A 26,094-nucleotide genomic window follows, 5' to 3' on the forward strand; every position below is an offset into this window, starting at 1 on the left:
TCTTTTTACATCTCTTTAATTTCACTAGTTTCTTAATAAATTTTCGCACAAGATTTATTACACGTTTTTACACTTTTTGTCGGGTTCATACCAGCGCGCGCACTTATTATACAATTCAATTTAACTTGGAAGTGGCGAGTGGCCCCCTTTATTTACACAAACCACATTGGTGTTGCTTCCCCCTGCTCCCTGTTTTACGGCACAAATAATCTGCAAAGTCAGACAAAAATAAACAAATTAAAAGTAATAATCAATTCTGCGTAATTTTAATAGTTGTTGGTTGGGTGATTCGCTCAGGTTTTCAAGTTTTATATCCCTTGATTAATTCGTTTCCACTTTAATCCATGAACATGGAATCATATATTAGATAGGCCGATCGAATAATATAATTCGAGGCCGATTTTAATGACATAAATGCGGCTCTGCACACTATACACACTCTTGCAATACAGCAAAAAGAGTTGCAAGCTAAGTGGGAAAAGGCCGAGACCGCCCTCGAGGAATTGCTTGACTCTGACACGCTCGACGCTAAGAAAATCGCAGCGGTCAAGATCAAGCATAAAGCGGCATATGCCGTATTCTTGCGATGCATGTCGAACATGGCTGAACTTCAAGCCAAATTGAAGGAGGAAAAAGATAGGGCAGTCAAACCTGAGGGAGAACGCGCGCGCGAACACAGTATCCGTCTGCCAGCTTGTGATACTGAGGTGTTCAAGGGCGACTACCTATCTTGGCCAACGTTTCGTAACCTGTTCACGGCCATATACAAAAACAACAGTCGCCTAAGCCCGGTAGAAAAGTTGCTCCACCTCAATCAGAAAACTCAAGGTGAGGCAAAGGACATCGTCAAGAAATGTCCCTTGACAAATGAAGGCTTCGAAACAGCCTGAAAAAACCTATGTGAGAGATACGAGAATAAGCGGATTCTCGTAAACTCACAACTACAAATTTTGTTTAATTTAAAAAAGATAGATAGCGAGTGCGGCAGCTCTATCAAAACCTTACAGCGCGACATAAATAATTGCTTGGCATCTTTAAAAACACATCAGATCGATGTTTCAAATTGGGATGCGATTATTACCTATTTATGTTCGACAAAATTACCTGAAAATACGTTGGCTCTATGGGAGCAGAGCATTGACCACAAGACGGACATATCCAAGTGGGAGGATATGGACAAATTCTTGTCAAATCGTTTCCAGACACTTGAAACCGTGTCTTGTTTTACAGGGAATGCCACTTCTAAAGTGCAAAAATCAAACACGTCGCGCCAGTCGACGGACCACCCTACAAAAAGACTTGGTGCTTTTCAAACCAAAGTAACCAAGCAAACAACAAACTCAATGTGTAAAATGTGTAAATCTACGGAGCACAGATTACGCAACTGTTCACGTTTTTGCGATTTAAACCCAGTAGAAAGGATTAAATTCGTCAAATCTACAAATGGCTGCCTGAATTGTTTATCCCCAGGACACACAGTGACGAGGTGCACCAGTTCATACAACTGTTCCAAATGCCACTCTCGTCACCACACGCTTCTGCATGCGGACACACTTCAGCAACCGGCGGTACGAAATCCCTTCAAAGATGCGGATAATGCCCCATAAACTTCGGCACAGGCAAGGAAAAGACAGGAATCGGGACAACCACCTTCCTCTGCGAATCAGAATGTCAAATCCTGCCATGCCAACTCCAGCACAGGTGTGCTATTGGGAACTGCTCGCGTACACATTCACCATAATGGTACCGACTTCTCCGCGCGGGCATTAATTGATTCTGGGTCTGAATGTTCCTTTATAACTGAAAGACTGAAACGCAGAATCAATTTGCCAGCGAGGAAAATGCATGCCCATGTTTCAGGCATCACACATGCGGTGTCAGCTCAGGTGAAAGAAGCATCCAACATCGAATTACGTTCACCAGTGGATCCCTGCTTCAGCCTGACTACACCCGTACTAGTTCTAACGAAACTCACTGGGAATCTTCCATCCTGCCATATCAACGCAATGACTATGCAGGCATTCCCAGACTTGGTTTTGGCAGACAAGAGGTTCTACGTCAACGAAGACGTAGACCTCATACTTGGCGGAGACATATATCCTCAAATTATAATGAGCGGTATAAAAAAGAATGTGCTAAACACACTCTTAGCCCAAGAGACAGTGTTCGGTTGGATACTAACCGGTCGTATCGAATCACCGAATCCAACGAAGAGCATTATGTCTTTCTACAACGAGGCTGCGTTAGACAACCAACTCAAAGCTTTCTGGGAGGTAGAAAATATACCCAAAAATAAAATATTAAATGAAGATGAAAGGTACTGCGAACAACTATTTAAAGAAACAACGCAGCGAAGTGAGAATGGAAGGTACACGGTGTCACTACCATTCCGGCAGGATTACCCTAACAATATTAACTTAGGACCATCCCTGAAGCGTGCATGCTCTAAATTCTTCCGGAATGAGGGGCGGCTAATAAAAAACCCAGATTTAGGTAAGGAATATATTCGAGTGTTGTCAGAATATGAAACGCTCGGACATATGTGAAAATTGAAAGAGAATATCCCATCCGACGATTCGGATCATTACTTCCTGCCCCACCACGCCGTTGTAAAAGCAGAAAGTACAACCACCAAGGTACGCGTAGTATTTAACGCCTCGAGCCCTACGGCCAACGGTAATAGCTTAAACGATATTCTCCTCCCGGGCCCAGTTCTACAAGCCGATCTACCCATCCTTATATTACGATGGAGACTATACCGTTTTGTCTTCAATAGCGACATCGAAAAGATGTATCGTCAAATTTGGGTGAACGATAAGCACACCAAATTTCAACGTATTGTGCATCGCACGTCCCCGAATGGCCCTATTAGTCTTTATGAATTAAAGACGGTTACCTTCGGAGTGAATTGCGCTCCATATCTCGCGATAAGAACGCTCCTACAACTGGCAGGCGACGTGTCAAACTCACACCCTACAGCGGCTAACATCCTACGAGAATACATGTATGTAGATGACGTGTTAGCGGGTGGACATACGATCACATCGACTATTAAAGCCAGAGATGAAATTCGTCAAGTCCTACACTCAGCGGGCTTTCCACTTCGCAAATGGACATCCAATTCAGAGGACATTCTAAGGGACATCCCCAAAGCAGACCTGCTCAATGAAAACTTCCTGGCATTCGAAGATACCAGTTCAGTTAAAGCGTTAGGCATTCGATGGAATGCCCTCTCCGATTTATTTTATTTTAAAGCAGGGACGCTGGACAACCCGGAAAACATTACGAAGAGAGCGATACTATCAGCAATCGCCAAACTTTTCGATCCCTTGGGATGGCTGGAACCAATGGTCATTGTGGCAAAAATACTCATGCAGAGTATTTGGTTGGAAGGCACCGCTTGGGACGAACCAGTATCTACCAGTACGCTGGAACGATGGAAATCCTTCACCGACCAATACCATGAAATCGATAAAATCCGGATACCTAGATGGGTCAACTTTTCTCCAGGAACCGACATCGAGATCCATGGATTTTGTGACGCATCCGAGAAGGCTTATGCAGCAGTCATTTACATGCGTGTCAAAACGGATGATAATGTCTGCACAAACCTACTTCTAGCCAAAACCCGAGTAGCCCCAGTGAAAACTCTTTCTCTTCCACGATTGGAGCTTTGCGGAGCAGTGCTGTTAGCGGAAATCACCGAATCAATTTTCAGGAATCTCAAGTTGGGACCAGTGAAAGTGCACCTGTGGACGGATTCAACGATCGTCCTTGCATGGATAAGGAAACCGCCCTGTTCCTGGTCAACCTTCGTCGCACATCGGATCACCAAGATCATCGACATGGTTGGACATAAGGACTGGTTGCACGTGAACTCAGAGCCCTACCCAGCAGATTTAGGTAGCAGAGGATTACCTGCGTCTGAATTGGTCAACAATTCGTTGTGGTGGCAGGGACCTTCTTGGCTGCAAGAAGACACTTCCCAATGGCCAGCACAAGAAAGTGACTACATCACCTCCGTAGAGGAAAAGAGGGCAAAAACCTGCGCAACAACAACCGTCAATCCTACCGATATTCTTCAACGCTTTTCCGACCTATCTAGGGCTCTACGGGTCTTATCATACGTTATAAGGTTCTACCGAAGAACCCACCCCGAAACAAAAAATTCATTCCAGGTCATGTCGCACTTAATCTCCCCTGATGAAATTAAGGCCACTACACGACTTTTAATTAAAATCTATCAGAAACAACATTATAGTTCCGAATATAATGATCTAAAGGCCGGAAAACCAATTGCAGGGAAAAGTGCAATACTTTCACTTAATCCCTACGTAGACCAAGATGGCATCATTCGGGTAGGAGGGCGACTCGGGGCGTCAAAGGACTTAGCCTTTAATGAACGCCACCCAATCCTCCTCCCATACAACTGCAGGTTATCCCGTCTTACAGTCCTAATGTTTCATCAACAAAGTCTGCATGGTGAAAATCAACTCATGTTGCGTCTGATTCGCACCCAATACTGGATACCTAACATCAAAACCATGATTAGGGCAACCATTCATAATTGCAAAGTTTGCACGATACACCGAAAGCGTGCTCAGACCCAACTGATGGGTATTCTCCCTCGTGAACGCACGACATTCAGCCGTGCATTTACGAATACTGGAGTCGACTTCGCCGGACCCTTCGACATTAAAAGTTACCGCGGCAGAGGCTGTCGACTATCCAAAGGCTATGTCTGCCTTTTCGTGTGTTTTCCACACGAGCGATTCATCTGGAGGCCACTACTGACCTCAGCACCCCATCATTTCTTGCGGCTTTTGCCCGTTTTATATCTAGACGCGGATGTCCCAAAAACGTCTACTCCGACAACGGTACAAACTTTGTCGGAGCTTCACGATCCCTACGATCGGAATTCAAAACTTTCATTTCACAAGCCCGAGACAATGCTGTCTCGAAGTACAGCCACCAATCACTCACTTGGCATTTCATCCCTGCGGGCGCTCCCCATATGGGAGGGCTGTGGGAGGCTGGAGTGAAAAGCTTCAAAAGCCATTTCAAAAAGATAGCCTCACCACACAAATTCACCTTCGAAGAATTCCATACCCTCTTGTGCCGCATAGAGGCATGCTTGAACTCGCGGCCGCTCAGCCCGGCGTCCAATGACCCGACGGACCTAGAGCCGCTCACCCCAGGACATTTCCTCACTGGCAGCCATCTACTGGCTCCGCCAGAGCCGGATGCGAGTGAGAGCCCTGCCTCGATGATAAATCGGTGGCAGAAACTCAAAGCCCTCCATCATACTTTCTGCAAGCGATGGAAGGTGGAATATCTATCCGAACTTCAAAAAGGAGTGAAGTGGAAGCATCCCAAAGAAAATATTCAAGTGGGAGATCTCGCCGTCCTCAAAGAGAACAACTTATCTCCCAACGAATAGAGGTTAGGTATACTCGTCAACGTACACCCCGGCGAAGATGACCGAGTACGCGTAGTCGACCTCAAAACCGAGAAGGGTCAAGTCAGAAGACCTTTGTTCAAACTGATCCTTCTTCCACCGGAAGATACGGATTGCGAGAAGGCGACGCGCTCTAAACAATCCCTCCGTTCCTCCATATCCCTCCCTTCAAAAGAAAATCAAACCCGGCTCTCGTTCACCCGAAACGAGGCCAAACAACAACCCTAATGCAGTTCCCCCATCTGCCACAAAAACACTTATTTCTTCCTTTTTTCAAGAAAATCCCCAAATTCACTCGCTCACCCCGAGCGAGGACACCAGAAATCTTCCCACTCACTCGTTCTCCCATAACGAGGATACCAGAACAACCCTAATGCAGATCCCCCATCGGCCACCAAGCACTTATTTTTAATTCTCAAAAGCGAGGTCACCAGGAGCCCTAACGCAGACCCGCTATCTGCCAAAGAATACAAAGGGCTTCGGCCTATTGTATTTACAATTTTCAAAACAAACCCAAATTCACTCGCTATCCCATAACGAGGACAACAGAAAAACCTACCGCAGAAGGGCGAACCGCTCTGCCACAGAAAACAGCTGCACTCGTTACCGCGCAACGAGGCACATCGCAAGCCTACCGCGGATAAGAAAACTCATCTGCCCCCGATATTAGCAGGGTTAAATTCCTTATACTTTTAGAAATTTGAATGAAGTCAAGTCGAATATTCTAGGACAGCACTTGACTACTCAAGCGAATGGTGAAAACTGATGGCAAACTGATATAGGGGCATGCAAATGGGCTGTGTAATTGGTAATAATTTGAACCTAGCAACATAAGTTTGTATGTTGTAATTTGCTTCGAATATTAAGTTAACTGAAAATATGTACTATTGATTATGTATTACAATACGTTTTAGCAATAGCTTCAAGCAAATTGTCACTAAAAAACAAACAAATACATAAGTGCTGGTAACATTATCCAGCATTTGGCCCACACACGCAACAATTTCCTATTGCTTTCATATATGCATTTAATTAACTCAAAACTAAATATGCTAAACTTTCTGGAATCAAAGTTGCCCTAATCCATATTTATACCTCCCACCTTAGTACTGCTGCTGATGCCGCCAAAATTTGTGGCATTTCAATATACGAAAAGTATTGGAAGATATATATGTTGAAAGGAATTGGGGAAATTCAGAATTTAATCACCTACCTGCTGAGGGTAGGTGGAAGATGAAGGGTGTGTACGTACACAAATGCGAACATATAGGACTATATGGGCATCTACATTAGTAGTAATTCAAAGTTTAAACTCACACTCTTTTCTTTGTTCATTGATTCATATATCCCTTTTGTGAATGGATCGGTATCTCGTTCCACCACCAGATAAATTCGGTACTTCCTGATCCATGCTTTCATACATCTTCATTCGTGTCATAACGTCCGCAATGAATTGCGGATGCACATAAGCGTCACGTATTTTATACTGAGGTAAATGACACCTAGTTTTATGGAAAAGGAAATATGAGGTTTTCCATCGCACATCTTCATTTATGTAAATACGTTATATCGTCTATGAAAGCTCAAACCACATATAAAACGTTTTCCACCATAGAAGGGTTGGTTGGAGCTTTCACCGACGATATTTTAGACTACAAATTATACTACCAATGAGCTCCTGTTAATGACGTTGGTTGAGAAACCACATTTTCATTTAATAAACATTGTATCAAGTCCTTCATTCTTATTGTATATGAGTAACTTAATTACAGTCACGCGGTATATATTCCCAGCTAAAACATCTACTTTGTTTTTGCGATTGGTGTACAAATGTGCAATAAAATTTTCCAAGGAATTCATGGAGCCTTCGGTAGACACATACAGTGAATAGTCTACAGCCAAAATCGTATTTGAAGCTGTTAAAAGAAATGGTGATCTGCAAAGATTACATAACGCAATATTTAGGTCACCTCGGATTTTTTCCTGATCCTCAATATAACTGGATGTTGAAGATTATTTCCAGTACGTATTATAGTGTGAACCGTCGCTGGATATTGTTTTTGCAAATTTCCCACACCCAACTATGTCAAACTTTGCAGGCTAGTTAAGCACTTCGATTTCTGAGTTTTTTTTGGTTGCTGTAAAAGATATTTCAGTGTTTATAAATTCATGAAAATCGGCACGTAAAAGAATTCTTAAAAACTATTGCTTAAATGTATTAACAGCACCGCCCTCAATATAACGATACGGCCTAGCGCGTATACGCATTGCAAATGCCTTTGTATAATACTTTTCACGATGATACTCCACAGGATTGTAGAGCGGGCCCTCTGTTTCCAAAATCTATCCAAACTGAACATAGTGCGTACAAGTTGTGTCGCCAACAAAGCCAAATGATGCTTCAACAAGCTTTGAGTTAAAGAATTCGTCCAAAATTCCATTGTTTTCACAGCGGCACTGTTCATGCCATTATGCTGCCCATTCCCATAAATGCATATAGACCAAAGCGGGCTCTCTGCAGGAAAGTTACTACCTATACTTACATGACATTCCAGTTTAGCTGATCCACGTATAACAATGGCGCGATAAAAAAGATGAGTACTATTGACGAGCTCCAAATTGACGTTAGGTGCAGATGCAGTCCATTGTACAAGGCTGCAAGCAGAACGTGTAGTGGGTAAACATTCTTCCTTCAAGTATAAATCAATTTGCTTTTGAACCAGTGCACGTATTTGTTTAATCAAATTCAAGCGAGAGCTCCACAATTGTTGTATGCATTTTCAGAGTGCTGGTATCATTTTTTGTAACTTTGGTTACTCAGCTTGCATCGCGGCTGTAACAGTGAGCGATGTGTCATCGATGTTATTAACGACTTCTATGCAACACATTGACTGTAGCCAACGATAGGGACGTCCATATTCCTTCGTACTTCAATGATCCAAACATTCTTTTGGTGTCATGCTAATATGTTTCAACTCATCTTTACCGCCAGGCACGGGTATCGTATCACCCAAATCGTTGTCACACAAATATTTCAATGCGTCGTGTGTGAGCGCTACATCAACAAAACTTTGTTCAACATCACTTAAGCTTACCACTGTAGCTGCCGTTACAAATCCTAAACGCTTGAAATAGCGTAGCTTCATTACTATAGATTCCTCCATACTTTTGGCGTTATTACCAATTGTAATTCGTACTTCAAGTGGATGACGCTGCACAAGCTATGGCAACTTCCATTCCTTATCCATTGGTACTAGTAGTGCATCTTTTAGTGGACACGTAGCTTTCAGCAACGTACGCAAGGATGGTGCAAATGATGGTAATTTCTCGGTCTCTAGTACTATTTCCCTAAATACTTGATGAGTGGTATTCAGTAATTCTTTGCACTGTGCAGCTGATTGTTCGTGGAATAAATTCTGCAAAGACAAACGATTACTATCTACTCGGACCTTTTCACGATGCAGATATTCTCGTTCAGAACGTAGGCTGTCTTTAATCATGCGATTGATTGACCTTTTTGATCAAAACAAATAGCAGTCCGCTCGCGTTCCCCCAAGCCATTCTTCATTTTGAGTACATTATCGAAGATGATGCGTAGTGTTTCGAAACCTTTATGTAAGGATTCCGCCATTTAACACAAATTTTATAACCGATTCATACAAAAAAAAATATATATACTGCACACAATTCAGCCGTTTAAAATTTGTTTTGGATTGCGCAATTCTCGGTAAGTCCAGTAGCACAATCAATTCCGGAGTGCTGTCAAAAATTAACATAACATTACCACCCTGACCCAGAGCTTTAGATGAAGCCGGAAATTGTGACTGACGTGAAATGAGTAACATTTTTTGCATTCGGCTATGCGATGGTGCAATTTATGTATTTCTCCAACTTGTTGACATTTTTTGGCAAATTTCCTCAGGATATTTAATGTCAACTTGGTCCCGAGGTGTCTTATGAAGAAACATTCCCTCTTTAATACTTGTATTTGATCGATTAATGCTACCAAAGCTGGTGCACCCATTTTGGCGGCGAAGTAACAAAGGCATACTATAATACAACGTACATATTTGGTAGTCTTTGATAACGATAGGCGTTAAAAGAGCAATGCAAATATCTGGCGCATATTAGGTTGTAATTGGTCGGCGGGATAATAGGCGAGCAAATTTTGCATAAGATAGAAACCCTCATGATCATTCGATTTTGAGGCAATCATTTTTTGGAAAATGCCTAAGACAGCGTTCAAGTTCTAAGATTTGCGAAGAACCTGGCCTAATAAACGCCGTTATCAAACGTACAAGTGGCGTAACATTTCCTGGCTGATCCCACAAACCTGGCACCAACAAACAAGGAAAAAGTGCACAGTATGGCTCGGGTATAGTGCCGCTGCCCTCGCGTATTTCTAACAATAGCGAAAACATTTGAAAAAAAAAACATAAGGCATAAATTCCAATATGTCTTGTTGCAATATGCCTTGTAAAACAGGAAATCCTGCTTCTTCAAGGGAACTAACCGCTGCTAGCTCTGGTTTGCACACGATTTTTTATTGCCAGTATAGCGTTTCAAAGAGGTAGTGATTAAAATGCAGTTTTGTGCACAGCATATTATACAAATAGCAAAACCTGCAAAGAAAAAGAAAAGAAAGTCCATTAATACAAATGCATAAATGGGCATCGCAAACAAGGTGACAACTGACGGCGCGGCCGACGACGCAGTTGGAGCACCCCTTTTGCGATGCCGGTAACCTAGAAAATAAAAAAATAAAAAAGGGAACGACACACCAAACCAATAATTCCCTGGATCACGCCAACCGCCTGCATCCATCACCAGTCACCTGAAAATAAAAAGAATATTAATTAATAACTTAAAATAAAAGAATACACCAAATGAACAAATCTTAAAATTCACTTACTATTTGCCTCCTCCAGTAGCCATGCATCTTACTCCAAGCGCCGTAGTCAAAGAATTGAAAGAACGAAAAAAATCATTAGATTTTTTTTACCGTTTCTTTCAATTCATCGGAATTTTACATTCTATACACGGGTGTGTATGAATGTTCATTTGTTTTGTCTTTTGCCGTTGGCATATTTGTAACCAACGTATGTACATATGTATGTATGTATGCATACTTGGTTCGGCATATCCTATTAGTGCTGCATCAAATGACGCACACTGATACCGAAAACCCGCAAAAGGAACAAAATCGGGATCGGCTTTTTTGACCCGGGCAGTCCCAAAACATACTTACGCACAAAAAATAAAGGTAAACACCTCCTTAAAAATTTAATTGCTCTCATTTACAAACAAAAAACAACCAAAAACAAATTTTTTTTTGATTTTTTGATTTTTTTTGCCGTCGGTACTGCCTGTTTTGTGGCGGGGGGCAGGACTTGTTGTTTCTCAACAACAAACATCACAAACAGTCATTATAACTGATCCTTCTTCCACCGGAAGATACGGATTGCGAGAAGGCGACGCGCTCCTAACAATCCCTCCGTTCCTCCATATCCCTCCCTTCAAAAGAAAATCAAACCCGGCTCTCGTTCACCCGAAACGAGGCCAAACAACAACCCTAATGCAGTTCCCCCATCTGCCACAAAAACACTTATTTCTTCCTTTTTTCAAGAAAATCCCCAAATTCACTCGCTCACCCCGAGCGAGGACACCAGAAATCTTCCCACTCACTCGTTCTCCCATAACGAGGATACCAGAACAACCCTAATGCAGATCCCCCATCTGCCACCAAGCACTTATTTTTAATTCTCAAAAGCGAGGTCACCAGAATCCCTAACGCAGACCCGCTATCTGCCAAAGAATACAAAGGGCTTCGGCCTATTGTATTTACAATTTTCAAAACAAACCCAAATTCACTCGCTATCCCATAACGAGGACAACAGAAAAACCTACCGCAGAAGGGCGAACCGCTCTGCCACAGAAAACAGCTGCACTCGTTACCGCGCAACGAGGCACATCGCAAGCCTACCGCGGATAAGAAAACTCATCTGCCCCCGATATTAGCAGGGTTAAATTCCTTATACTTTTAGAAATTTGAATGAAGTCAAGTCGAATATTCTAGGACAGCACTTGACTACTCAAGCGAATGGTGAAAACTGATGGCAAACTGATATAGGGGCATGCAAATGGGCTGTGTAATTGGTAATAATTTGAACCTAGCAACATAAGTTTGTATGTTGTAATTTGCTTCGAATATTAAGTTAACTGAAAATATGTACTATTGATTATGTATTACAATACGTTTTAGCAATAGCTTCAAGCAAATTGTCACTAAAAAACAAACAAATACATAAGTGCTGGTAACATTATCCAGCATTTGGCACACACACGCAACAATTTCCTATTGCTTTCATATATGCATTTAATTAACTCAAAACTAAATATGCTAAACTTTCTGGAATCAAAGTTGCCCTAATCCATATTTATACCTCCCACCTTAGTACTGCTGCTGATGCCGCCAAAATTTGTGGCATTTCAATATACGAAAAGTATTGGAAGATATATATGTTGAAAGGAATTGGGGAAATTCAGAATTTAATCACCTACCTGCTGAGGGTAGGTGGAAGATGAAGGGTGTGTACGTACACAAATGCGAACATATAGGACTATATGGGCATCTACATTAGTAGTAATTCAAAGTTTAAACTCACCCTCTTTTCTTTGTTCATTGATTCATAGATCCCTTTTGTGAATGGATCGGTATCTCGTTCCACCACCAGATAAATTCGGTACTTCCTGATCCATGCTTTCATACATCTTCATTCGTGTCATAACGTCCGCAATGAATTGTGGATGAACATAAGCGTCACGTATTTTATACTGAGGTAAATGACACCTAGTTTTATGGAAAAGGAAATATGAGGTTTTCCATCGCACATCTTCATTTATGTAAATACGTTATATCGTCTATGAAAGCTCAAACCACATATAAAACGTTTTCCACCATAGAAGGGTTGGTTGGAGCTTTCACCGACGATATTTTAGACTACAAATTATACTACCAATGAGCTCCTGTTAATGACGTTGGTTGAGAAACCACATTTTCATTTAATAAACATTGTATCAAGTCCTTCATTCTTATTGTATATGAGTAACTTAATTACAGTCACGCGGTATATATTCCCAGCTAAAACATCTACTTTGTTTTTGCGATTGGTGTACAAATGTGCAATAAAATTTTCCAAGGAATTCATGGAGCCTTCGGTAGACACATACAGTGAATAGTCTACAGTCAAAATCGTATTTGAAGCTGTTAAAAGAAATGGTGATCTGCAAAGATTACATAACGCAATATTTAGGTCACCTCGGATTTTTTCCTGATCCTCAATATAACTGGATGTTGAAGATTATTTCCAGTACGTATTATAGTGTGAACCGTCGCTGGATATTGTTTTTGCAAATTTCCCACACCCAACTATGTCAAACTTTGCAGGCTAGTTAAGCACTTCGATTTATGAGTTTTTTTTGGTTGCTGTAAAAGATATTTCAGTGTTTATAAATTCATGAAAATCGGCACGTAAAAGAATTCTTAAAAACTATTGCTTAAATGTATTAACAGCACCGCCCTCAATATAACGTTACGGCCTAGCGCGTATACGCATTGCAAATGCCTTTATATAATACTTTTCACGATGATACTCCACAGGATTGTAGAGCGGGCCCTCTGTTTCCAAAATCTATCCAAACTGAACATAGTGCGTACAAGTTGTGTCGCCAACAAAGCCAAATGATGCTTCAACAAGCTTTGAGTTAAAGAATTCGTCCAAAATTCCATTGTTTTCACAGCGGCACTGTTCATGCCATTATGCTGCCCATTCCCATAAATGCATATAGATCAAAGCGGGCTCTCTGCAGGAAAGTTACTACCTATACTTACATGACATTCCAGTTTAGCTGATCCACGTATAACAATGGCGCGATAAAAAAGATGAGTACTATTGACGAGCTCCAAATTGACGTTAGGTGCAGATGCAGTCCATTGTACAAGGCTGCAAGCAGAACGTGTAGTGGGTAAACATTCTTCTTTCAAGTATAAATCAATTTGCTTTTGAACCAGTGCACGTATTTGTTTAATCAAATTCAAGCGAGAGCTCCACAATTGTTGTATGCATTTTCAGAGTGCTGGTATCATTTTTTGTAACTTTGGTTACTCAGCTTGCATCGCGGCTGTAACAGTGAGCGATGTGTCATCGATGTTATTAACGACTTCTATGCAACGCATTGACTGTAGCCAACGATAGGGACGTCCATATTCCTTCGTACTTCAATGATCCAAACATTCTTTTGGTGTCATGCTAATATGTTTCAACTCATCTTTACCGCCAGGCACGGGTATCGTATCACCCAAATCGTTGTCACACAAATATTTCAATGCGTCGTGTGTGAGCGCTGCATCAACAAAACTTTGTTCAACATCACTTAAGCTTACCACTGTAGCTGCCGTTACAAATCCTAAACGCTTGAAATAACGTAGCTTCATTACTATAGATTCCTCCATACTTTTGGCGTTATTACCAATTGTAATTCGTACTTCAAGTGGATGACGCTGCACAAGCTATGGCAACTTCCATTCCTTATCCATTGGTACTAGTGGTGCATCTTTTAGTGGACACGTAGCTTTCAGCAACGTACGCAAGGATGATGCAAATGATGGTAATTTCTCGGTCTCTAGTACAATTTCCCTAAATACTTGATGAGTGGTATTCAGTAATTCTTTGCACTGTGCAGCTGATTGTTCGTGGAATAAATTCTGCAAAGACAAACGATTACTATCTACTCGGACCTTTTCACGATGCAGATATTCTCGTTCAGAACGTAGGCTGTCTTTAATCATGCGATTGATTGACCTTTTTGATCAAAACAAATAGCAGTCCGCTCGCGTTCCCCCAAGACATTCTTCATTTTGAGTACATTATCGAAGATGATGCGTAGTGTTTCGAAACCTTTATGTAAGGATTCCGCCATTTAACACAAATTTTATAACCGATTCATACAAAAAAAAAATATATATACTGCACACAATTCAGCCGTTTAAAATTTGTTTTGGATTGCGCAATTCTCGGTAAGTCCAGTAGCACAATCAATTCCGGAGTGCTGTCAAAAATTAACATAACATTACCACCCTGACCCAGAGCTTTAGATGAAGCCGGAAATTGTGACTGACGTGAATTGAATAACATTTTTTGCATTCGGCTATGCGATGGTGCAATTTATGTATTTCTCCAACTTGTTGACATTTTTTGGCAAATTTCCTCAGGATATTTAATGTCAACTTGGTCCCGAGGTGTCTTATGGAGAAACATTCCCTCTTTAATACTTGTATTTGATCGATTAATGCTACCAAAGCTGGTGCACCCATTTTGGCGGCGAAGTAACAAAGGCATACTATAATACAACGTACATATTTGGTAGTCTTTGATAACGATAGGCGTTAAAAGAGCAATGCAAATATCTGGCGCATATTAGGTTGTAATTTGTCGGCGGGATAATAGGCGAGCAAATTTTGCATAAGATAGAAACCCTCATGATCATTCGATTTTGAGGCAATCATTTTTTGGAAAATGCCTAAGACAGCGTTCAAGTTCTAAGATTTTGAAGAACCTGGCCTAATAAACGCCGTTATCAAACGTACAAGTGGCGTAACATTTCCTGGCTGATCCCACAAACCTGGCACCAACAAACAAGGAAAAAGTGCCCAGTATGGCTCGGGTATAGTGCCGCTGCCCTCGCGTATTTCTAACAATAGCGAAAACATTTGAAAAAAAAAAAACATAAGGCATAAATTCCAATATGTCTTGTTGCAATATGCCTTGTAAAACAGGAAATCCTGCTTCTTCAAGGGAACTAACCGCTGCTAGCTCTGGTTTGCACACGATTTTTTATTGCCAGTATAGCGTTTCAAAGAGGTAGTGATTAAAATGCAGTTTTGTGCACAGCATATTATACAAATAGCAAAACCTGCAAAGAAAAAGAAAAGAAAGTCCATTAATACAAATGCATAAATGGGCATCGCAAACAAGGTGACAACTGACGGCGCGGCCGACGCCGCAGTTGGAGCACCCCTTTTGCGATGCCGGTAACCTAGAAAATAAAAAAAAAAAAGGGAACGACACACCAAACCAATAATTCCCTGGATCACGCCAACCGCCTGCATCCATCACCAGTCACCTGAAAATAAAAAGAATATTAATTAATAACTTAAAATAAAAGAATACACCAAATGAACAAATCTTAAAATTCACTTACTATTTGCCTCCTCCAGTAGCCATGCATCTTACTCCAAGCGCCGTAGTCAAAGAATTGAAAGAACGAAAAAAATAATTAGATTTTTTTTACCGTTTCTTTCAATTCATCGGAATTTTACATTCTATACACGGGTGTGTATGAATGTTCATTTGTTTTGTCTTTTGCCGTTGGCATATTTGTAACCAACGTATGTACATATGTATGTATGTATGCATACTTGGTTCGGCATATCCTATTAGTGCTGCATCAAATGACGCACACTGATACCGAAAACCCGCAAAAGGAACAAAATCGGGATCGGCTTTTTTGACCCGGGCAGTCCCAAAACATACTTACGCACAAAAAATAAAGGTAAACACCTCCTTAAAAATTTAATTGCTCTCATTTACAAACAAAAAACAACCAAAAACAAATTTTTTTTTGATTTTTTGATTTTTTTTGCCGTCGGTACTGCCTGTTTTGTGGCGGGGGGCAGGACTTGTTGTTTCTCAACAACAAACATCACAAACAGTCATTATAAGGGCTCGGTACAAAAACAATCCGGGTCCCGAAATAAAAGAATCCCGACACGACAAAATCCCGAAATGGGAAGAAGTCAACTGTTTCTACCGGCCTAGTGTGCTACTGCCCCAGTGACCTAGTTTTTTTTTCAAGGGCAAGCAAATACATATATGTATATATATACTCGCACACCACAAATTCACCATACCAGCTGTCAGCTAACCAAGAAATACACGACAGAGTTGCATGGCACACTTCGCATAATGGTACGGGCAGATATAACGCGTCGCTGAGAACGCATCGCCAATCTGCATGCAAGCACCGGCAGTTGGTACACTTTCTAATTTAATTACGATTTGCGCTGTTCTTCATGAGCTTTCGCACAAAATTAAATACATACCTTCGTCAGCCTCTACGCTTCGTTTTAAACTCGGTTTATTCATATATTTTAACGTACGTTTGTTAATAAAACACCACGCGTATCACGAAAACAAGTAATTTTGCGCGGGTGGCTTGGAATCACGTCCGTTCCAACCTCCCACACACCGCAATCTTGCTGGCTTTGTTGAAATGCATAAGCTGCTCGAAATCACAGCACTAACTACTTTGCAAAAACGCTCCCGTCACTCCACGTCATTTGACAAGTCATTTTACGGTGATAGGTTATATTCTTAGTCACATTTGCATGGGCGTGGGTAAGTTTTGTGACCAAGTGTTTTGTAGGGTAATAATATAATACACAACTGACGAAATATATGCGCTGCAGCGAAAACGCGCATCACCCAACCAACCTCATGGCCACTCGCCCTGGCACATCCATAAAATGCCACAGTCGACCTGAGAGCGACACGCCACGTTATACGCTGGAACGGAGACCTCGGCCTCTTCGTCCAGCCCAGAAAAACCTCAAAACTTTCGAGTCTGGAACGGAGACCTCTGCCTCTTCGTCCAACCAACAAAAAAAAAACCGCAAATCTGGAATGGAGACCTCGGCCTCTCCATCCGAAACGACAAAAACCAAAGAATAACAAAAAATGGTGCCACTCTGGAACGGAGATCTCGGCCTCTTCGTCCAGCCTTACTGGCCATCGACTATAGATATATTACGTTCTGAATTTCTATATTTAAGAATTATGTATAAATATTCACTTCACTGTTCCTAACCGCTAATTTTTTCATCTTAGCTCAGGTGGCATGCTAAGCAAGCGGAAAGGATTCCCGGCCATTTTGCGTCGCCGACGAACTCTTCATTTAGATTAAGTTTAGTGTGTAAGTCTTATATTAATTTTTTCTCGTTTCAGCGGAGGTCATTGGCGGAAAACGATGTTGCATATCGCAAGGGGGGCCGGCATGTTTAGGCAGGATGCCTAACTTTTCCGCAACTGATTGCGACCCCTCCCAATGCAACTCTGCAAATCGATACTCGACTTAATTTACAACCACCCACACCATCACCCTCATGCATGTGCATGCATGTACATGCACGTGTATGTGTGCTTTTTGTCAGCACTCATGCATATGCATGTCGGGGTTGATGTGTGGGTGCCTTTCCCCTCCAAAACGGAGGATTTTGCGGGTCAACGGTTATATCTTGCTATACAACCGGCTCTCTTGGATTCTAACAGCCAACCTGTTCACATCTGCCGCCAGCGATCTCTGCCGTAATTGTTTGCGTTTATTCAGGTAATATTGTAACCTTTGCTATTTTCACATTTACCCAATAAATCATATCTATTATAACGAGAAATCTCGTATTCTCTTATTTTATTCCAACCCGCTTATTCCCACTGAGATCGACCCGGTGCGCCCACCTCTCCAGGATTAGACGCACACCGGCCGAACAACAGTTATGGTGTCAAAAATATAAATATTTTTACCGACCACCAACCATTAATTTTTTCCATGTCAGAAAAAAATCCAAACAGTAAAATGAAAAGATGGTGCGCATCCGTTGAGGAGTTTTCTCCAAACTTTTTTTATAAGCCTGGCAAGGAAAATAAGGTAGCCGATGCTCTTTCTAGGCAATTCTTTCGTGTTTAATTTTTAAAATATAATCTATCCCATCAACATCAATATGAGCGTCAGTAGAGAGCAAGTTCTGGAAATAGTGAACACATCCGCAATTAGCTCCTCCCACTGTTCAGGTTTATAAGCTAGTATCTATTGATCCTTCAGTGATTGATAATAATGCCAGTTTAGATTTAATCAAGTCACTCCGAGAATTTAAAGGTGGCTTCCAATCATATCCAGCTTGGGGCTCGGCCGCAAAATTCGCCATAAATTATTACAAACCAGGCTCGGAGAAATATTACATTACGGCATTTTCCGTAATAAAATTACAGAGTCCGCTAATTCCACCCTATCTTCATTCAATACGGTTCCAAACTTTGAGGCAATTATTGCAAGGCTAGACAAGTTGTATTCTGATAAGAAGCCATTGTACGTCTTAGAAAATGAGTTCATTGTTCTTAGACAAGGGAATTTGTCAATTACCGATTATTACGAAAAAGATAATAAACAGCTAATCTAATAATTAATAAGCATATTATGTCGAATAACAACAGCGCTGATACTCTTGATGCTCTTAATGAAAGAGCAAGAGAGAATGCACTGCGTGTATTTATATCTGGACTTCGTCGTCCAATGTGCGACATTTTATTTTCGGCAAGACCAAACGATCTACCTCCTGCACACGCAATAGCTCAGGAACTCGAAACTAGTCCCATTCGTCATGATTTCGCTCGAGCTTTCGCTGTAGGAAATGCGGTAAAGATAATGATCCACCAACAAGCTATTGTCCAAAAAACCCCGAAAGTTACACATAATTTTCAAAATACTGACACTAGACCAATACCAATGGAAATCGACCACAATAGCTCATATTACCATAGACGTCCCGCTCCTCAAATGCAATATAGCTCACACGTTCAGCAAAATAAATTTGCTTCCCAATCATACCCAGTAGTAAAGAACTCATCGGCGCAGGTCCCTCTTCCGCCTACGGTATTTAAGAGATCACGAGAGGAATCGTTGTCCAATCACACACCCTTCATAAAACACAAAAAATTAACTTTATGCCCGAAAAAGAAGTTTTCAGCGAAAGTGGAAAATATAGCAATGATTACCTGAATTATGAATATTATGAAAGTGGTATTAAAAGCTATAACGGTGATACTGATACACACAACTGTAGCCAAAAGCAAATCAAAACCGAACAATTTGAGGATATAAATTTCTTAAACTAGGATCGCTCCTACTATTTATAACAAAAACATCCAAAAGCGATCAGGAGCTACGTATTTTAATCGACATTGGTACTTCGAAAAATTATATCGAACCCTTTTCATTTCTCCAGGGTACCAAATCTATTGACAAGCCCTTTAAATTAAAATCCATCAACGGTTCAAATGTTATAAACAAAAAATGTCTAATGAATGTTTTCGGCCATACCTCAACGTTTTACTTACTACCTACGCTAAGTACGTTTGACGGTATAATTGGATATGATTTCCTTAAAGAAATCAAAGCAAATATTGATATAGACAAGTAAGGAAGGTTAAGTTCGGGTGTAACCGAACATTAAATACTCAGTTGAGAGCTATGGTGACAACATAAGGGAAAATAACCATGTAGGAAAATGAACCGAGGGAAACCCTGGAATGTGTTTGTATGACATGTGTATCAAATGAAAGGCATTAAAGAGTATTTTATGAGGGAGTGGGCCATAGTTCTATAGGTGGACGCCATTTAGGGATATAGCCATAAAGGTGGATCAGGGTTGACTCTAGAATGCGTTTGTACGATATGGGTATCAAATGAAAGGTGTTAATGAGTATTTTAAAAGGGAGTAATCCTTAGTTCCATAGGTGGACGCCGTTTCGAGATATCGCCACAAAGGTGGACCAGGGGCGACCCTAGAATTTGTTGGACAATATGGGCATCAAACGAATGGTGTTAATGAGTATTTTAAAAGGGAGTGGGCCTTAGTTCTATAGGTGGATGCCGTTTCGAAATATCGCCATATAGGTGGACTAGGGGTGACTCTAGAATGTGTTTGTACGATATGGGTATCAAATTAAAGGTATTAATGAGGGTTTTAAAAGGGAGTGGTGGTTGTTGTATAGGTGGTCGCATTTTCGAGATATCGCCATAAAGGTGCACCAGGGGTGACCTTAGAATTTGTTTGTACAATATGGGTATCAAATGAAAGGTGTTAATGAGAGTTTTAAAAGGGAGTGGTGTGAAGGCGTTTTCCAGATATCGACCAAAATGTGGACCAGGGTGACCCAGAACATCATCTGTTGGATACCGCTAATTTATTTATATATGTAATACCTGTCAAGATTTTAAGGGTTTTTATTTCGCCCTGCAGAACTTTTTCATTTTCTTCTAATTAATATGGTAGGTGTCACAACCATTTTATAAAGTTTTTTCTAAAGTTATATTTCGCGTCAATAAAACAATCCAATTACCTTACCATGTTTCATCCCTTTTTTCGTATTTGGTATAGAATTATGGCATTTTTTTAATTTTTCGTAATTTTCGATATCGAAAAAGTGGGCGTGGTCATAGTCGGATTTCGTTCATTTTTCATACCAAGATAAAGTGAGTTCAAGTAAGCACGTGAACTAAGTTCATTAAAGATATGTCGATTTTTGCTCAAGTTATCGTGTTAACGGCCATGCGGAAGGACAGACGGACGACTGTGTATAAAAACTGGGCGTGGCATCAACCGATTTCGCCCATTTTCACAGAAAACAGTTAACGTCATAAAATCTATGCCCCTACCAAATTTCAAAAGGATTGGTTAATTTTTGTTCGACTTATGGCGTTAAAAGTATCCTAGACAAATTAAATGAAAAAGGGCGGAGCCACGCCCATTTTGAAATTTTCTTTTATTTTTGTATTTTGTTGCACCATATCATTATTGGAGTTCAATGTTGACATAATTTACTTATATACTGTAAAGATATTAAATTTTTTGTTAAAATTTTACTTAAAAAAAATTTTTTTTTTAAAAGTGGGCGTGGTCCTTCTCCGATTTTGCTAATTTTTATTAATCGTACATATAATAATTGGAGTAACGTTACTGCCAAATTTCATCATGATATCTTCAACGGCTGCCAAATTACAGCTTGCAAAAATTTTAAATTACCTTCTTTTAAAAGTGGGCGGTGCCACGCCCATTGTCCAAAATTTTACTAATTTTCTATTCTGCGTCATAAGTTCAACTCATCTACCAAGTTTCGTCGCTTTAGCTGTCTTCTGTAATGAATTATCGCACTTTTTCGGTTTTTCGAAATTTTCGATATCGAAAAAGTGCGCGTGGTTATAGTCCGATATCGTTCATTTTAAATAGCGATCTGAGATGAGTGCTCAGGAACCTACATACCAAATTTCATCAAGATACCTCAAAATTTACTCAAGTTATCGTGTTAACGGACGGACGGACGGACGGACATGGCTCAATCAAATTTTTTTTCGATCCTGATTATTTTGATATATGGAAGTCTATATCTATCTCGATTCCTTTATATATGTACAACCAACCGTTATCCAATCAAACTTAATATACTCTGTGAGCTCTGCTCAACTGAGTATGAAAAAGGATACATATTCTATCGCAATCGTGAAGAAAAGCTTAAAAAGCGTAACCAAAGTAATTTGATTACAATAGAGGAAAACTCTGTTCCATCGCATGTCAAAACTTTATTTCGAGATATTATTGCTAAGAACATAAACGCCGATCCAAACGTGGCATTACCGTTTAATACTAGAGTTCAGGCTCGGATTCGTACCAATACGAACGATCCGATTTATAGCAAAAGCTACCCATATCCGGTCTCTGTTGCGCCATTCTTTAACTGAGAAATTGAAGCTCTTATTGGAGATGATATTACAAGACATTCCCCCTATAACTCCCCGGTTCACGCGGTATCAAAAAAGGGTATAGACGAAAATGGTTTTCGACGAAAGATCTCATTTGGAAGATATCGATAAAGTCTTGGCTAAGTTGGAAATGGCGGGACTGAGAGTTTCGACAGAGAAGTCAAGGTTTTTCAAAGCAGAGGTAGAGTTATTAGGCTTTTTAGTCTCAGAAAATGGTATCAAGACATGCCCAAATAAAGCTAATGACATCTTAAACTATAAAACTCCGACAAAACTACGAGCATTGCGGTCATTTCTAGGGTTATCGGGCTACTACAACCGTTTTGTCAAAAATTATGCAAATATGGTAAAGCCACTGACGAAGTACCTCCGCGGTGAAAATGGACATATAGGGGCTAAAAAATCAAAAAAGTGTTGATATTTTTCTAGATGGTGATGCGTTATGCGCGTTCGAAAAAGTAAAACGAGTTTTAGTTTCTGAGGAAGTTCTCCTTCAATACCCAAATTATAACATTCCCTTTGAGCTCAATACCGATGCCTCCTCAAGCTCCTTGGGTGCTGTTTTGTCCCAGAGAGGTCGCCCCATAACAATGACTTTGGGGACTCTCTCTTCTACAGAACAAAACTACGCCACGAATGAACGAGAATTGCTCGCTATTGTATGGGCCTTAAAAACGCTGAGACATTACAGTTATGGTGTCAAAAATATAAATATTTTTACCGACCACCAACCATTAATTTTTTCCATGTCAGAAAAAAATCCAAACAGTAAAATGAAAAGATGGCGCGCATTCGTTGAGGAGTTTTCTCCAAACTTTTTTTATAAGCCTGGCAAGGAAAATAAGGTAGCCGATGCTCTTTCTAGGCAATCGTTAACAATATGGAAGACTCAATGACTATTAGAACTGCCCACAGCGAAGGTTCATTGACCAATACTATAAAAACCATAAAGCGTCCTATCAATCAATTTAAAAATCAACTCATTTTGTCGAAATCAATTAGTTCAGGTAAAAACGCAAATGTATACTCGACACACTATTTTTTTTTTTGACACCATCGAAAATTTGATTTGCCATTTAAAAATTGCGTTAATTACAACGTCGCCAATGGGATTCACTGTGACCTCCCCACTTTAGCCGAAATACAAAGTCATATATTGGGAAAATTTCCAGGCGTAAAATTCGTTCATACTGAGTTATTGGTAATAGATTTGACTAATAAGGATGATCAACTTGAAACCGTCACTACAGAGCATAACCGAGCACACCGTTGCTTATCCGAAAATTTTAATCAAATATCTAGAGAATAGATACTATTTTCCATGCTTAAAAAAATGCTTAAAAATATAATTGCAAATTGTAAAATTTGTTTAGAAAACAAATACCAGCGCAAGCCCCCAGATCCTGGAATTGGCAAAACACCTATACCTAGTCGACCAGGCGAAATTCTTCACCTTGACATCTTCATTACCGGCAAACAACATTTTTTGACGTGCGTCGACAAATTTTCTAAATTTGCAATAGTGAAACCTATCGCATCAAGGTGTACCATAGACATTAAAGATGCTCTTCTAGAAATATTAATAATATTTAACAACACTAAATCTATAGTTTCAGACAACGAAAAAGCTTTTCACTCAAACTCAATTAAAACCCTTCTAAGAGACAATTTTTCCATTGATCAGTTCTTCGTACCAACACTTCACAGCGAAAGTAATGGCCAAGTTGAAAGTTTCCATTCTACCTTGTTAGAAATAGCGCGCTGCATTAAGGAACAGCAACAAATATGTGAAATTATAGAGATGATTTTACTTTCGACCCATAAATATAATCACAGCATACATTCTGTCATAAGCGCCAGGCCCGTTGATGTCTATCACAATTACCCAATAGAGAAATTAAATGCTGTTAGGAAAATGCTAGTAGATGCTCAAGATAAAACAATTAACGGAAATATTGGCGGTAAAAATCAAAACGAATAATGCTGGTGAGAAAGTTTTTAAGAAGAAACAAAAGACTGGGTAACAAATTTGATAAAATATTTATTGAAAAAGTTGTCGAAAGGGACCTTGGTACCACAGTAATTATTGATGGAAAAAGAGTTCATAAAAGTAATCTAAGATAGTTTTTGCCCTTTCCCAAAGCGCTGTTAAAGAGATCATTTCATAATTTAATAACAATTGTTCACTCTTCTTGATTTTGAATTATTACCGTTTATTTCTTTAATATATATATCTTTGTAAGCACAGATTTAAGAAACTACAATATCAACAAAAAAATATTGCCAACTATACTGTCACATCGGTTTTCAGTAGTAAACCAACGCTTTGTTGAAACGAGGACGTCCCAAATTCAACAAGGGGAATAGCTAAGGTATAACATCTGCACAGTGCCCAACTGTGACTGCAATAATGCAAAATTATTGAGCTGAGAATTTGCCTTTTCCACTCAAGTCAAATGCAATCATGTGATCAATGAAAGACAATGACTGAAAAGCAATGAGTGAAAAACAAACCGTAGAAGCACCAACAAAGGCTCGCAAAAACTTGGACAGAAAAGGGTTCCGTTTTACAAGAGAAAACAACTTGATTTTTTCGTTGCCGACCAGCAATAATAATTATTCATCGTTGACCTTGAAGTTTTAGTCACGTACGCGTTAGAGGTCTCATTGAAAGTTATCAATTGACAGGACGGCAGAATAATTCCATTCACGCATAAGACGAGTAGCATCGCTGTGAAAAAAATTTAATGAAACACTTTTGTTGATAAAACGAATTAAATCGGTATAAAAAGGTGTTTTTCATTATTTGGCGCCCGAGATTAAGGAACTGTACAGGATTTCTGCAATCAGACCGCATTACCCGTGGACTTAGAGAGACCCGTATTTCAAGGAGGTAAACATAATTGTTTCTAGAAAATAAAAAATATATTAAGTAAAAATTGACTGTAAATATTAATTCAAAATCATTAAAAGTGAAGATCGAGTAACAAATTTATCAAAATATAAAGTGTAATGAAAAGCAAATTTTGTTAAAAAATGTAGGCTTATTCATTTAGTTTTGCATGAAAATAATGTTTAGTGAAAAAAAGGTTACCTTCAAAACAACTTCTCTGTAAAATTGCAATTCTGTTATATCTTAATTTTCGAAGAAAAATAAAACTTTACCATAGTTAAAACAAGCGTTAGTGATCGAAACCGATTTATTGCATAAAAGTGCTAATGTAAACGTAATTATTTTTTTTAGCACGTGCGTTTCTGGTAAAAAAAGAATTTCTTAAAGAGATTAAAGAGCGTAAATTTATGTTCTATACCCAACACTTCTTCAGTAGAGAGCAAGTTCTGGAAATAGTGAACACATCCGCAATTAGCCCCTCCCACTGTTCAGGTTTATAAGCCAGTATCTATTGATCCTTCAGTGATTGATAATAATGCCAGTTTAGATTTAATCAAGTCACTCCCAGAATTTAAAGGTGGCTCCCAATCATATCCAGCTTGGGGCTCGGCAGCAAAATTCGCCATAAATTATTACAAACAAGGCTCGTCGAAATATTACATTACGGCATTTTCCGTAATAAAATTACAGAGTCCGCTAATTCCACCCTATCTTCATTCAATACGGTTCTAAACTTTGAGGCAATTATTGCAAGGCTAGACCAGTCGTATTCTGATAAGAAGCCATTGTACGTCTTAGAAAATGAGCTCATTGTTCTTAGACAAGGGAATTTGTCAATTACCGATTATTACGAAAAAGTTGATAAACAGCTCAATCTAATAATTAATAAGCAGATTCTGTCGAATAACAACAGCGCTGATACTCTTGATGCTCTTAATGAAAGAGCAAGAGAGAATGCACTGCGTGTATTTATATCTGGACTTCGTCGTCCTATGTGCGACATTTTATTTTCGGCAAGACCAAACGATCTACTTTCTGCACTTGCAATAGCTCAGGAACTCGAAACTAGTCCCATTCGTCATGATTTCGCTCG

The 26,094-nt window shown here is 39.9% G+C and overlaps 2 pseudogenes; both read right to left on the bottom strand.

Annotated features, from left to right (window-relative positions):
- Positions 1–7,660: 7,660 nt before the first annotated feature.
- Positions 7,661–8,958, bottom strand: LOC137235084 (THO complex subunit 5-like; annotated as a pseudogene).
- Positions 8,959–13,008: 4,050 nt separating this feature from the next.
- On the bottom strand, positions 13,009–14,306 carry LOC137235085 (THO complex subunit 5-like; annotated as a pseudogene).
- Between the last annotated feature and the right edge of the window lie 11,788 nt (positions 14,307–26,094).

The sequence above is a fragment of the Eurosta solidaginis genome, chromosome X (assembly GCF_040869045.1).
Source record: "Eurosta solidaginis isolate ZX-2024a chromosome X, ASM4086904v1, whole genome shotgun sequence".
NCBI lineage: Eukaryota > Metazoa > Arthropoda > Insecta > Diptera > Tephritidae > Eurosta > Eurosta solidaginis.